Genomic DNA, 15,712 nt, shown 5'->3' on the forward strand with positions numbered 1-15,712 from the left:
CCAAGTAGAGTCCTATCCGGACATGGGACGAAGTCTTCAATCTTGTATCTTCATAGTCCAACAGTCCGGTCAAAGGATATAGTCCGGCTGTCCGGAGACCCCCTAATCCAGGACTCCCTCAGTAGCCCCTGAACCAGGCTTCAATGACAATGAGTCGGGGCGCAGTGTTGTCTTCGGCATTGCAAGGCAGGTTCCTCCTACGAACACATCACAGAAGAGTTTGAATACCAGGATAGTGTCCGACCCTGCAAAATAAATTCCACATACCACCGTAGAGAGAATAATATTTCCACGAATCTTAATCTGCTGACACGCTTTGGCAACATGACATCAGGCCATGGCTCGGTGATTATTCGAACCATTTTTCTTCAACCAGCTCCACACATAACGCGAGGCGGTTTCTTGACACATCTTGACAAAGCAGAGATCGTGTTCCCCTAATTACAGGATTCTCATCAATACGGTCGTGGGTAACCCAACCGTGCCTAGGACTCCTAGATTTTAGGCAAGTCCCAAACGGCCACTAGGAGGACGCTTGATATTCACCCTCTTTATAAAGGGACAAGGCTTTTACTTTTTTCCCTCCCGTGCTCAATCGAATCCTTCCCCCGCCTCGAGTTCTAACACCCAAAGCCCAGGTCAGGTGCTTCGGACCTTCAATCATGTCCGGATCTAGCCTTCAAGGCCGGTGGATGCCCTCCTCCATTACAGAAGAGGATATCAAGAAGTTGAGGGAGGCCAGATACCTGACCGCTGAGGTTTCGCATCGGCTTCCTGCCCGAGGGCAGGTCGTCCCTACTCCCGAACCCAACGAGAACGTTGTGTTCATCTCGCACTTCCTCCGAGGTCTAGGCCTCACTCTGGATCCCTTCATTAGGGGTTTGATGTTCTATTACGGGCTAGATTTCCACAATCTAGCCCCGGACTCCTTTCTCCACATCTCAGCATTTATTGTCGTATGTGAGGCCTTCCTCCGCATTACCCCTCACTTCGGCCTATGGCTCAAGACCTTTGACGTGAAGCCGAAGATGGTCGAGGGGCAGCATGTAGCGTGCGGAGGCGCATTAATAAGCAAGATCGCTGGAGCTCCATGGCCAAAGGGTTCCTTTCCAGAGGTGTCCAAATTATGGCAACGGGAGTGGTTTTACATCACAGCTCCCAGAAGTGCCAAGTGGGTGGCTGCCCCTGCTTTCCGCTCGGGCCATCCACCACAACTGATGTCATGGATTAGCAGAGGGCTGAGCTGGGGCCCAGCCAAGGCCGTGCCTATACTGCAGAGCCGCATTCAAGATCTCTTCGAAGGAGATTTCAATCTGGTTACGGTGGTGCAAGTCATGCTGGTTCATCGAGTCCAGCCTTGCAAACGCCGGCCCCTCCGCATGTGGGAGTTCAACCCAGAAGGATCACGCACTATTCAGAATTTCCTCGGCCTGATGCACGAGGAGATGTATAAATCATTCTTCGGACCTCAAATAGAGTGTCCAGATACTACCGAGGACGTGGGCCTGAGCAGCAACCGCACCGCCGACCAAGTAAGTAATCCTCTAGCCGAACACACCGTCTTTCATTTATCATGACGTCATTCTGAGAAATCGCTCTTTGACCAGGACTGGCTAACAAAGGCGAAGATGATTCGGTGTTCGACCCCCCTTCCTGAGGGTTTGGATAATCTGGTACTGGAAAAGATGCTCGAGCTAGCACCTCGCCCGGAGCCCTCAAAGGAAGATAAAGGGGGGAATAAAGAGGGCGAAAGCGGGCCTCCACCGCTACCTATCCCGACCGAGGGAACGAGCACCTCCATGAGGGAGGATAACCAAGGGGAGGAATCTGACATTCTCTCACCCCGGGGAAGGAAGAGGACTACCTCTGAAGATCCGGAAACCAAGGTTTCCAAATGGGAGAAGAAATCTCCACCAAAGGGCCCTGCCTTGGAGGGTGCTCTTGCCGCACAAAGTCCGTGCGGAGATCATCCCTCTAACGAGCTGTAAGTTATCGAAAAATACTTGATAGTGAAGATATTCTACCTTTCTTCCAAGGAAAATAACTGAAGCATTTATCTTGCAGTTCGGATCTCAGCCCTTCTTAGCAAAGCTCCTCTTCGGGGGATCTTCTTCCAGAGATGATGGAGAGCGAAATGCCTCCCCTGGACTCCTCCGCTCAAGAAGCGGGCGACCTTGAAGTGTCGTCTCGGAGGGCCTCCCCGAATCTGGTGAGGCCATAAGATAATCCTATGGTCACCCGAAGTCCCCAGTATCCGGCTCTTGAAGAGGGCAAACAGAAGAGTCCGACACCGTCTGGTATGCGGTCGGACATACTGAGGGAGCTGTTGGAGTGAGCGGCCATCTCAGAAGAACACTGTATGTTGATGGGTACGGTGATGAAAAGAATTTCGTCCGCCGAAAGTGGATTGCATAAGGCCTTTATGAGTCTACTGACGGGCTTTGAGGTACGTGAAATGATATACTTTTTGATAGTACCGCACATTTTTAGGTGTGCCCTGTGTAGATAGTACCGCACATTCGAGAACGGCGGCGAATAGAGGATCGTAGTCCCAGGTAATAACCAAACCGCCTTTATGTCTAGGTGGTTGGAGCTCCGGTTGCTGGCCGGACTCATGAGATTGCCAAACTAAAGCGGCAACTGGATGCGCCGGATGCCGACATCGAGCTTGTTAATAAGTGGCTTGACGAGGCACAGGGTAAGTGATATTTTTTGGTGAATGTCACATAGTAAGAGCAGCGTAACGCCAGTATCTTTAATATGTTGTGAATGCAGATGGAGCTGCCACCGTGGAGAACCTTCGGGCGGAACTTGCCCGAGCCAAGGAACAAGCAAGAATTAGTAATGCGATCGCTTTAAAGGCGGTCGAAGACTTAATAGACGAGAAGGCCGCGCATGGCGAGACCAAAGAGAAGATGGCCGAAATGGATGTAAAGTTAAAAGGCACGGCCGACCGTTGCCAGTTCGTCGAAGAAGAAAACCGGGTGAGGGCAATGGACCTTGAGAAGGCCACAATGGCGACCAAGGACACCCGCTCTGCCATGAGAGCGAAGAAGGAGGAACTGCGTGAAGCCAGGGATATTGCGGCTGGGAAGCCCTTTATGCTGCGAAGGAAGTTTGGAGATCCACGGTATGCCCCTCTGGATCGGCTGTGGAGTTCGGCAGACGCATATATGGACTTGGCGGCGAGCGCTGTCGATGCGGCCGAATACTTCCGAGATCAAACAGATCATGAAGTGGACAAGCTGTTCTGGTCGCACTTAAACGTTCCAAAGCGTCCGCTTCCATTGACTGGTCAGCTAGCCGAATGGGCCGAGCTCAATAGGTTGTCCGGACTCGCCATGAGGTCTTTCGTTGATCAGCTGTGGCCGGAAAGGCCAAAGCCGAACAGCTATCTTAGCTTGGTGCAGCAGTTCCTTGGTGCGGTGCCATGCATCAATGCGATGAAGAGGTCGGCGTGCATAGAGGGCTTGCGGATGGCCCTTGCCCGTGTCAAAGCATACTGGGCGGAGATGGATGCTACCACTGCTACGGCGCAGGGTTCGGCCATAGGCCGAGTGGCTGCCGAGCACTATTTTGAAGAAGTTCTTGAGGGTGCTCATTTGATAGAGGCCCAGTGCTCGAAGAATATTATGTTTGAGTGACATGTATTCCCATTTGTAAAAACAATGTTTATGAAATTTATTAAGGCTATATTTATACTGTTGCCTGAAAGTAATATGATGCCTCATGTGCGGCCGTTTATGTATATATGTATATAACCTGAAAGATTGCAGTCGTCAGCTTCAACCCCCACGCATATAATGCGGAGGTGTTCGCAGAAGATGCGTGTTCACACTTAATCCAACGTCTTGGTCCTATTAAGGAGGTGATAGCGCAGCGAACGAGGCAACCAGACTATAATGCTTTAACACTTTCACTTAGCCATAGGAGTTTGACGGTGGGGCTACTATATAGCCCCTGGTGGCTCCGCACTCTCCCGAATTCGGGGTGCATATATGCCTAGCCGGGAAACGGTCCTTCGTTAAGGCGGAGGAATTCTAACATTCCGATATGTCATCGAGTGGTTGACCAGTCTCACGCTATAATCATGACAGTCAGTTTTCGGCTTTCTCTACTGAGGTGCTCGTCCGGATGAGCCGGGGCACAATCGCAGTAGTTCTCCTGGTGCCACCTTAGCCGATAGAGCGGAACGTAAGGCAGCAAAACACAGGAGCCGGGCAAACCCAACATTTGACCAAAGACATGATTCGGAGCTGATGCATATAAGGCCAAACTCGCGACGCCGAACACTCCCTAAGGTATTCGGTCTTTATGGTATAAACCGGGCCTAAACAGTGCCCTTTGTAAGAAGCCCCTAGTGTCCAGGTACATGCATTATTCTGACGTGGCCACATGCCAAGACGTCAGCATCCTTCTCAATTTTACTAAGAATCCGAGGATGTGTATCAACAAGAGACAGTAAAAAAGGTTGACGCAGGGTCTTAATCTAGAAAGAATCCTTGGAATGGGTCCCTGCTGCACGTCTGCGCCTGTGTCTCCGTTGTGCCGTATCCTGGACGGGTGTAGCACGATGGTCATCTGTAAAAGAGAGGAACTTAGGTGAAAAGTTGTCGTGCAAAAAGGTAGGTTTAAAGAAACCATGTATAATTCAAGATGAGTAAAAATTGCCACTTGTCTGCGTGCGTTGAGCCCCTTGTATTTGTAATAGTGGTGTGGCCATCAAACCTGTATGAATTACATATAGCTGCGTCAGACTCGTCTAACCGTGTCCGTAGTCTTGACGACCTATCGAATGCTTTAGTTGGTGAGGCCGTTTTAGTGTGAGGCAGCCGCACTCTCTTCGGTGCGCAGGGTTCGCTCAATATTTCCATTTACTGTAATGATGCCACATGGACCGGGCATCTTAAGCGTGAGGGAAGCGTAATGCGTATTGCATTAAAGCGAGCGAAAGCTTCGCGTCCAAGTAGTGCTTGATAGCCACTTTGGAACGGAGCAACGTGGAAGGTTAAATTTTCGCTATGGAAGTTATCGGGGAAGCCGAATATAACCTCTAGTAGCAGGGAGCCCGTGCAATGAGCCCCTGGGCCTGGCGTTACTCCTTTAAAGGTAGTATTGCTGTGGCAAATTTTCGTTGGGTCTATCCCCATTTTGCGGATTGTGTCCTGATATATCAGGTTTAGACTGCTGCCACCGTCCATCAGGACTCGTGTGAAGTGGTATCCGTCAATTATTGGATCTAATACAAAGGCAGCCCATCCTGCGCGCCGGATGCTTGCCGAGTAATCCTGATGGTCGAAGGTGATCAGTTGAGACGGCCAGTGGCAGAACTCCGCGGTGATAGGCCCTTGGGCGTATTTATCTGGGAGTGCCGCTTTGTTTCTCCCCTTTATCACGTGTAACACATTTACTGTTTTGACTTCTAGTGGAAATTTCTTCTATTCCCCAGTGCTTTGCTTGCGAGGCTCATCTTCGTCTTCGCTTGGTGTATCCTGCCCCTTATGTTCGGCATTGAGCTTGCCGGACTGCTTGAAGACCCAACATTCTCTGTGGGTATGATTTGCAGGTTTATCGGGGGTGCTATGGATCTGACATATTTGGTCCAGAATTTTGTTTAGGCTGGACAGTTCATCTCTGGCACCTTTAGAGGGCGGCTTTTGCTGACCTGGCCGAGAGCTTCTGAATCCGGCGTTTAACGCCGTGCTCTTTGGGTTGTCTTCTTTATTCCGGTGCTTATTATTTTTGTTGTGTCGTGATTTCCCGTTTCCATATCTAACTTCGGATGTACTTGGGTCGCTGGTGCTGCATCGGGCTAGCCAGTTGTCCTCGCCCGCGCAAAAGCGGGTCATGAGGCTTGTTAATGCTGCCATTGCTCTCGGCTTTTCTTGGCTGAGGTGTCTGGCAAGCCATTCGTCTCAGACGCTGTGTTTAAAAGCTGCCAAGGCTTCGGCGTCCGGAAAGTTGACTATTTGGTTCTTTTTAGTAAGAAACCTATTCCAAAGCTTTCGGGCTGACTCTCCGGGCTGTTGAGTTATATGACTTAAATCGTCCGCATCCGGAGGTCGGACATAAGTCCCTTGAAAATTTGCTCGAAAAGCGTCTTCGAGCTCTTCCCAGCTTCCAATGGAGCTTTCTGGGAGGCTTTTAAGCCAGTGCCGAGCTGGCCCTTTGAGTTTGAGGGGTAAATACTTAATGGCGTGGAGATCATCTCCTCGAGCCATATGGATATGGAGGATATAGTCCTCAATCCAGACCCCAGGGTCTGTTGTTCCGTCGTATGCCTCTATGTTTATTGGGTTTGAATCCCTCCGGAAATTCATGGTTCAGCACCTCATCGGTGAAACATAGGGGGTGTGCGGCACCCATGTACCTGGGTGTACCGCGTTGTTCGGATGTTTGTTGTGTTGCATCGTATGCTGGAGCGCGCTTGCGTGGTCCATAGATGGATCTGGTTGCGTCGTCCTTTTGATGCGAGCCCTCGCGTGAATCGCGTATTGGCTTATGTGCGACGTTGTTTGACGCTCTATGTTGGCCGTGAGGTCGTCTATCCGGCCAGATGGCCGTTTTAATTTTTGGTTGCGGGGGATCTAAGGCCTCCTCATCGAATTCAGGTAGCAACTTCCGCTTCGCGTAGCTCTTGGTGGGGCGATTACCGTCGTACTTCGCTACTGTGTTGAGTACTTTACTCCATCTGATTCTGAGTGTGTCTTGCGCAGCCTTGAGCCTTTGCTTCTGCTTTTTTAGACTCCTCGCAGTGGCAACAAGCCTTTGATGGGCATTTTGTTGCTCCGGGTGTCTGTCCGGTGTGATGTCGTCCGGACTATTATCTTTGACAGAGTCGGGTTGTTCGGTTTGATTCTCTGTGTTGCCGTGGTCCGGTGATGGTTCACCCTACTCTAACGCTGGGTCTATATGATCGTTGTTTCTGCCGAGGCGGGATTTGGGGCAGCGCCTTACGCCACCGCTTTGACTGCTTCTCGAGGTGACAACCCTTCGTTGCGTCCTTCCGTTCCTCGTCGTCGTCTTCTTCTGGTGTGTCCACCATGTATACGTCATGTGATGAAGTGGGCGTCTGGTGCCCTGTGGGCAGTGGTTCCCATTCGTCTCCTGCATCGTCGTCCATACCGTCGATGTCTCCGGAGTCGAAGTCGAGCATGTCGGTTAAATCGTCGACAGTGGCTACTAAGTGGGTGGTGGGTGGGCGGCGAATTTCTTCGTCATCCGCATCCCAATCCTGCCGGACATAGTTCTGAAGGAAATATGCCCTAGAGGCAATAATAATGTTATTATTTTATTTCCTTATATCATGATAAATGTTTATTATTCATGCTAGAATTGTATTATCCGAAAACATAATACTTGTGTGAATACATAGACAAACCAAAACGTCACTAGTATGCCTCTACTTGACTAGCTCATTAATCAAAGATGGTTATGTTTCCTAACCATAGACATGTGTTGTCATTTGATTAACGGGATCACATTATTAGGAGAATGATGTGATTGACATGACCCATTCCATTAGCTTTAGCACCCGATCGTTTAGTATGTTGCTATTGCTTTCTTCATGACTTATACATGTTCCTATGACTATGAGATTATGCAACTCCCGTTTGCCGGAGGAACACTTTGTGTGCTACCAAACGTCACAACGTAACTGGGTGATTATAAAGGAGCTCTACAGGTGTCTCCAAAGGTAAATGTTGGGTTGGCGTATTTCGAGATTAGGATTTGTCACTCCGATTGTCGGAGAGGTATCTCTGGGCCCTCTCGGTAATGCACATCACATAAGCCTTGCAAGCATTGCAACTAATGAGTTAGTTGCGAGATGATGTATTATGAAACGAGTAAAGAGACTTGCCGGTAATGAGATTGAACTAGGTATTAAGATACCGACGATCGAATCTCGGGCAAGTAATATACCGATGACAAAGGGAACAACGTATGTTGTTATGCGGTCTGGCCGATAAAGATCTTTGTAGAATATGTAGGAGCCAATATGAGCATCCAGGTTCCGCTATTGGTTATTGACCGGAGACGTGTCTCGGTCATGTCTACATTGTTCTCGAACCCGTAGGGTCCACACGCTTAAGGTTTCGATGACAGATATATTATGAGTTTATGAGTTTTGATGTACCGAAGTTAGTTCGGAGTCCCGGATGTGATCACGGACATAACGAGGAGTCTCGAAATGGTCAAGACATAAAGATTGGTATATTGGACGGCTATATTCGGACACCGGAAGTGTTCCCGGGTGATTTCGGAGAAAACCAGAGAGCCGGAGGGTTAGCGGAACCATACCGGGAGAAGTTATGGGCCATATGGGCCTTAGAGGAGAGAGAGGGGCAACAAGGGTGGGCCGCGCGCCTCCTCCCCCCTGGTCCGAATTGGACTAGGAGAGGGGGGGGGGGCGGCGGCCCCCTTTCCTTCTCCCTCCCCACTTCCTTCCCCTCCTAGTAGGAGTCCTACTCCTACTAGGAGGAGGACTCCTTCTTAGCGCGCCTATAGGGCCGGCCGGCCTCCTCCCCTTGCTCCTTTATATACGGGGGCAGGGGGCACCCCTAGACACACAAGTTGATCCACGTGATCATATTCTTAGCCGTGTGTGGTGCCCCCTTCCACCATAATCCCCGATAATATTGTAGCGGTGCTTAGGGGAAGCCCTGCAACGGTAGAACAGCAAGCTGGTCACCATGCCGTCGTGCTGACGGGACTCTTCCCCGACACTTTGCTGGATCGGAGTCCGGGGATCGTCATCGAGCTGAACGTGTGCTAGAACTCAGCGGTGCCGTAGTTTCGGTGCTTGATCGGTCGGGTCATGAAGACGTACGACTACATTAACCGCATTGTACTAACGCTTCCACTGTCGGTCTACAAGGGTACGTAGATCACACTCTCCCCTCTCGTTGCTATGCATCACCATGATCTTGCGTGTGCGCAGGAATTTTTTTGAAATTACTACGTTCCCCAAAAGTGGTATCAGAGCCTAGGTTTTATGTGTTGATGTTATATGCACGAGTAGAACACAAGTGAGTTGTGGGCAATATAATTCATACTGCTTACCAACATGTCATACTTTGGTTCGGCGGTATTGTTGGATGAAGCGGCCCGGACCGACATTACGCGTACGCTTACGCGAGACCGGTTCTCCCGACGTGCTTTGCACAAAGGTGGCTAGCGGGTGTCAGTTTCTCCAACTTTAGTTGAACCGAGTGTGGCTACGTCCGGTCCTTGCGAAGGTTAAAACAGCACCAACTTGACAAACTATCGTTGTGGTTTTGATGCGTAGGTAAGATTGGTTCTTGCTTAAGCCCGTAGCAGCCACGTAAAACTTGCAACAACAAAGTAGAGGACGTCTAACTTGTTTTTGTAGGGCATGTTGTGATGTGATATGGTCAAAACATGATGCTAAATTTTATTGTATGAGATGATCATGTTTTGTAACCAAGTTATCGGCAACTGGCAGGAGCCATATGGTTGTCACTTTATTGTATGCAATGCAATTGCGCTGTAATGCTTTACTTTATCACTAAGCGGTAGCGATAGTCATGGAAGCATAAGATTGGCAAGACGACAACGATGCTACGATGGTGATCAAGGTGTCGCGGCGGTGACGATGGTGATCACGACGGTGCTTCGAAGATGAAGATCACAAGCAGAAGATGATGATGGCCATATCATATCACTTATATTGATTGCATGTGATGTTTATCTTTTATGCATCTTATCTTGCTTTGATTGACGGTAGCATTTTAAGATGATCTCTCACTAATTATCAAGAAGTGTTCTCCCTGAGTATGCACCATTGCGAAAGTTCTTCGTGCTGAGACACCACGTGATGATCGGGTGTGATAGGCTCTACGTTCAAATACAACGGGTGCAAAACAGTTGCACACGCAGAATACTCAGGTTACACTTGACGAGCCAAGCATATACAGATATGGCCTCGGAACACGGAGACCGAAAGGTCGAGTGTGAATCATATAGTAGATATGATCAACATAGTGATGTTCACCAATGAAACTACTCCATCTCACGTGATGATCGGACATGGTTTAGTTGATTTGGATCACGTAATCACTTAGAGGATTAGAGGGATGTCTATCTAAGTGGGAGTTCTTTAGTAATATGATTAATTGAACCTAAATTTATCATGAACTTAGTACCTGATAGTATGTTGCTTGTTTATGTTTGATTATAGATAGATGGCCCATGCCGTTGTTTCGTTGAATTTTAATGCGTTCCTTGAGAAAGCAAAGTTGAAAGATGATGGTAGCAATTACACGGACTGGGTCCGTAACTTGAGGATTATCCTCATTGCTGCACAGAAGAATTACATCCTGGAAGCACCGCTGGGTGCCAGCCCTGCTGCTGGAGCAACACCAGATGTTATGAACGTCTGGCAGAGCAAAGCTGATGATTACTCGATAGTTCAGTGTGCCATGCTTTACGGCTTAGAATCGGGACTTCAACGATGTTTTGAACGTCATGGAGCATATGAGATGTTCCAGGAGTTGAAGTTAATATTTCAAGCAAATGCCCGGATTGAGAGATATGAAGCCTCCAATAAGTTCTATAGCTGCAAGATGGAGGAGAACAGTTCTGTCAGTGAGCATATACTCAAAATGTCTGGGTATAATAATCACTTGATTCAATTGGGAGTTAATCTTCCAGATGATTGCGTCATTGACAGAATTCTCCAATCACTGCCACCAAGCTACAAGAGCTTCGTGATGAACTATAATATGCAAGGGGTGAATAAGACTATTCCCGAGCTCTTCGCAATGCTGAAAGCTGCAGAGGTAGAAATCAAGAAGGAGCATCAAGTGTTGATGGTCAACAAGACCACTAGTTTCAAGAAAAAGGGCAAAGGGAAGAAGAAGGGGTACTTCAAAAAGAATAGCAAGCAAGTTGCTACTCAAGAGAAGAAACCCAAACCTGGACCTAAGCCTGAAACTGAGTGCTTCTACTGCAAGCAGACTGGTCACTAGAAGCGGAACTGCCCCAAGTATTTGGCGGATAAGAAGGATGGCAAGGTGAACAAAGTTATATGTGATATACATGTTATTGATGTGTACCTTACTAATGCTCGCAGTAGCACCTGGGTATTTGATACTGGTTCTGTTGCTAACATTTGCAACTCGAAACAGGGACTACGGATTAAGCGAAGATTGGCTAAGGACGAGGTGACGATGCGCGTGGGAAATGGTTCCGAAGTCGATGTGATCGCGGTCGGCACGCTACCTCTACATCTACCTTCGGGATTAGTATTAGACCTAAATAATTGTTATTTGGTGCCAGCGTTAAGCATGAACATTATATCTAGATCTTGTTTGATGCGAGACGGTTATTCATTTAAATCAGAGAATAGTGGTTGTTCTATTTATATGAGTAATATCTTTTATGGTCATGCACCCTTAAAGAGTGGTCTATTCTTATTAAATCTCGATAGTAATGACACACATATTCATAATGTTGAAGCCAAAAGATGCAGAGTTGATAATGATAGTGCAACTTATTTGTGGCACTGCCATTTGGGTCATATCGGTGTAAAGCGCATGAAGAAACTCCATACTGGTGGGCTTTTGGAACCACTTGATTATGAATCACTTGGTACTTGCGAACCGTGCCTTATGGGTAAGATGACAAAAATACCGTTCTCCGGTACTATGGAGAGAGCAACAGATTTGTTGGAAATCATACATACAGATGTATGTGGTCCGATGAATGTTGAGGCTCGTGGCGGATATCGTTATTTTCTCACCTTCACAGATGACTTAAGCAGATATGGGTATATCTACTTAATGAAACTTAAGTCTGAAACATTTGAAAAGTTCAAAGAATTTCAGAGTGAAGTTGAAAATCATCATAACAAGAAAATAAAATTCCTACGATCTGATCGTGGAGGAGAATATTTGAGTTACGAGTTTGGTGTACATTTGAAACAATGCGGAATAGTTTCGCAACTCACGCCACCCGGAACACCACAGCGTAATGGTGTGTCCGAACGTCGTAATCGTACTTTACTAGACATGGTGCGATCTATGATGTCTCTTACTGATTTACCGCTATCGTTTTGGGGTTATGCTCTAGAGACGGCCGCATTCACGTTAAATAGGGCACCATCAAAATCCGTTGAGACGACGCCTTATGAACTGTGGTTTGGCAAGAAACCAAAGTTGTCGTTTCTGAAAGTTTGGGGTTGCGATGCTTATGTGAAAAAATTTCAACCTGATAAGCTCGAACCCAAATCAGAGAAATGTGTCTTCATAGGATATCCAAAGGAAACTATTGGATACACCTTCTATCACAGATCCGAAGGAAAAACCTTTGTTGCTAAATTCGGAAACTTTCTAGAGAAGGAGTTTCTCTCGAAAGAAGTGAGTGGGAGGAAAGTAGAACTTGATGAGGTAACTGTACCTGCTCCCTTATTGGAAAGTAGTACATCACAGAAACCAGTTTCTGTGACACCTAAACCAATTAGTGAGGAAGCTAATGATGATGATCATGAAAATTCAGAACACGATACTACTGAACCTCGTAGATCAACCAGAGTAAGATTCGCACCAGAGTGGTACGGTAATCCAGTTCTGGAAGTCATGCTACTAGATCATGATGAACCTACGAACTATGGAGAAGCGATGGTGAGCCCAGATTCCGCAAAATGGCTTGAAGCCATGAAATCTGAGATGGGATCCATGTATAAGAACATAGTATGGACTTTGGTTGACTTGCCCAATGATCGGCAAGCAATTGAGAATAAATGGATCTTTAAAAAGAAGACTAACGCTGACGGTAATGTTACAGTCTATAAAGCTCGACTTGTCGCAAAAGGTTTTCGACAAGTTCAAGGGATTGACTACGATGAGACCTTCTCATCCGTAGTGATGCTTAAGTCTGTCCGAATCATGTTAGCAATTGCTGCATTTTGTGATTATGAAATTTGGCAGATGGATGTCAAAACTGCATTCCTGAATGGATTTCTGCAAGAAGAGTTGTATATGATGCAGCTGGAAGGTTTTGTCGATCCAAAGGGAGCTAACAAAGTGTGCAAGCTCCAGCGATCCATTTATGGACTGGTGCAAGCCTCTCGGAGTTGGAATAAACGCTTTGATAGTGTGATCAAAGCATTTGGTTTTGTACAGACTTTTGGAGAAGCCTGTATTTACAAGAAAGTGAGTGGGAGCTCTGTAGCATTTCTGATATTATATGTAGATGACATATTACTAATCGAAAATGATATAGAATTTCTGGATAGCATAAAGGGATACTTGAATAAGAGTTTTTCAATGATAGATCTCGGTGAAGCTGCTTACATATTGGGCATTAAGATCTATAGAGACAGATCAAGACGCTTAATTGGACTTTCACAAAGCACATACCTTGACAAAGCTTTGAAAAAGTTCAAAATGGATCAAGCAAAGAAAGGATTCTTGCCTGTGTTACAAGGTGTGAAATTGAGTAAGACTCAATGCCCGACCAATGCAGAAGATAGAGAGAAAATGAAAGATGTTCCCTATGCTTCAGCCATAGGCTCTATCATGTATGCAATGCTGTGTACTAGACCTGATGTGTGTCTTGCTATAAGTCTAGTAGGGAGGTACCAAAGTAATACAGGAGTGGATCACTGGACAGCGGTCAAGAACATCCTGAAATACTTGAAAAGGACTAAGGATATGTTTCTCATATATAGAGGTGACAAAGAGCTCATCGTAAATGGTTACGTTGATGCAAGCTTTGACACTGATCCGGACGATTCTAAATCGCAAACCGGATACGTGTTTACATTAAACGGTGGAGCTGTCAGTTGGTGCAGTTCTAAACAAAGCGTTGTGGCGGGATCTACATGTAAAGCAGAGTACATAGCTGCTTCGGAAGCAGCAAACGAAGGAGTCTGGATGAAGGAGTTCATATCTGATCTAAGTGTTATACCTAGTGCATCGGGTCCAATGAAAATCTTTTGTGACAATACTGGTGCAATTGCCTTGGCAAAGGAATCCAGATTTCACAAGAGAACCAAGCACATCAAGAGACGCTTCAATTCCATCCGGGATCTAGTCCAGGTGGGAGACATAGAGATTTGCAAGATACATACGGATCCGAATGTTGCAGACCCATTGACTAAGTCTCTTCCACGAGAAAAACATGATCAGCACCAAAGCTCCATGGGTGTTAGAATCATTACTGTATAATCTACATTATTGACTCTAGTGCAAGTGGGAGACTGAAGGAAATATGCCCTAGAGGCAATAATAATGTTATTATTTTATTTCCTTATATCATGATAAATTTTTATTATTCATGCTAGAATTGTATTATCCAGAAACATAATACTTGTGTGAATACATAGACAAACCAAAACGTCACTAGTATGCCTCTACTTGACTAGCTCATTAATCAAAGATGGTTATGTTTCCTAACCATAGACATTTGTTGTCATTTGATTAACGGGATCACATTATTAGGAGAATGATGTGATTGACTTGACCCATTCCATTAGCTTTAGCACCCGATCGTTTAGTATGTTGCTATTGCTTTCTTCATGACTTATACATGTTCCTATGACTATGAGATTATGCAACTCCCATTTGCCGGAGGAACACTTTGTGTGCTACCAAACGTCACAACGTAACTGGGTGATTATAAAGGAGCTCTACAGGTGTCTCCAAAGGTAAATGTTGGGTTGGCGTATTTTGAGATTAGGATTTGTCACTTTGATTGTCGGAGAGGTATCTCTGGGCCCTCTCGGTAATGCACATCACATAAGCCTTGCAAGAATTGCAACTAATGAGTTAGTTGCGAGATGATGTATTATGAAACGAGTAAAGAGACTTGCCGGTAACGAGATTGAACTAGGTATTAAGATACCGACGATCGAATCTCGGGCAAGTAATATACCGATGACAAAGGGAACAACGTATGTTGTTATGCGGTCTGAACGATAAAGATCTTCGTAGAATATGTAGGAGCCAATATGAGCATCCAGGTTCCGCTATTGGTTATTGACCGGAGACGTGTCTCGGTCATGTCTACATTGTTCTCGAACCCGTAGGGTCCGCACGCTTAAGGTTTCGATGACAGATATATTATGAGTTTATGAGTTTTGATGTACCGAAGTTAGTTCGGAGTCCCGGATGTGATCACGGACATAACGAGGAGTCTCGAAATGGTCGAGACATAAAGATTGATATATTGGACGGCTATATTCGGACACCGGAAGTGTTCCGGGTGATTTCGGAGAAAACCGGAGAGCCGGAGGGTTACCGGAACCCTACCGGGAGAAGTAATGGGCCATATGGGCCTTAGTGGAGAGAGAGAGGGGCAGCAAGGGTGGGCCGCGCGCCTCCTCCCCCTGGTTCGAATTGGACTAGGAGAGGGGGGCGGCGCCCCCCTTTCCTTCTCCCTCCCCACTTCCTTCCCCCTCCTAGTAGGAGTCCTACTCCTACTAGGAGGAGGACTCCTCCTTGGCGCGCCTATAGGGCCGGCCGGCCTCCTCCCCTTGCTCCTTTATATACGGGGGCAGGGGGCATCCCTAGACACACAAGTTGATCCACGTGATCATATTCTTAGCCGTGTGCGGTGCCCCCTTCCACCATAATCCTCGATAATATTGTAGCGGTGCTTAGGCGAAGCCCTGCGACGGTAGAACATCAAGGTGGTCACCACGCCGTCGTGCTAACGGAACTCTTCCCCGACACTTTGCTGGATCGGA

This window comes from Triticum urartu, chromosome 3A (assembly GCF_056163025.1).
Source record: "Triticum urartu cultivar PI428250 chromosome 3A, HENAU_Tu73, whole genome shotgun sequence".
In the NCBI taxonomy this organism is placed as follows: Eukaryota; Viridiplantae; Streptophyta; class Magnoliopsida; order Poales; family Poaceae; genus Triticum; species Triticum urartu.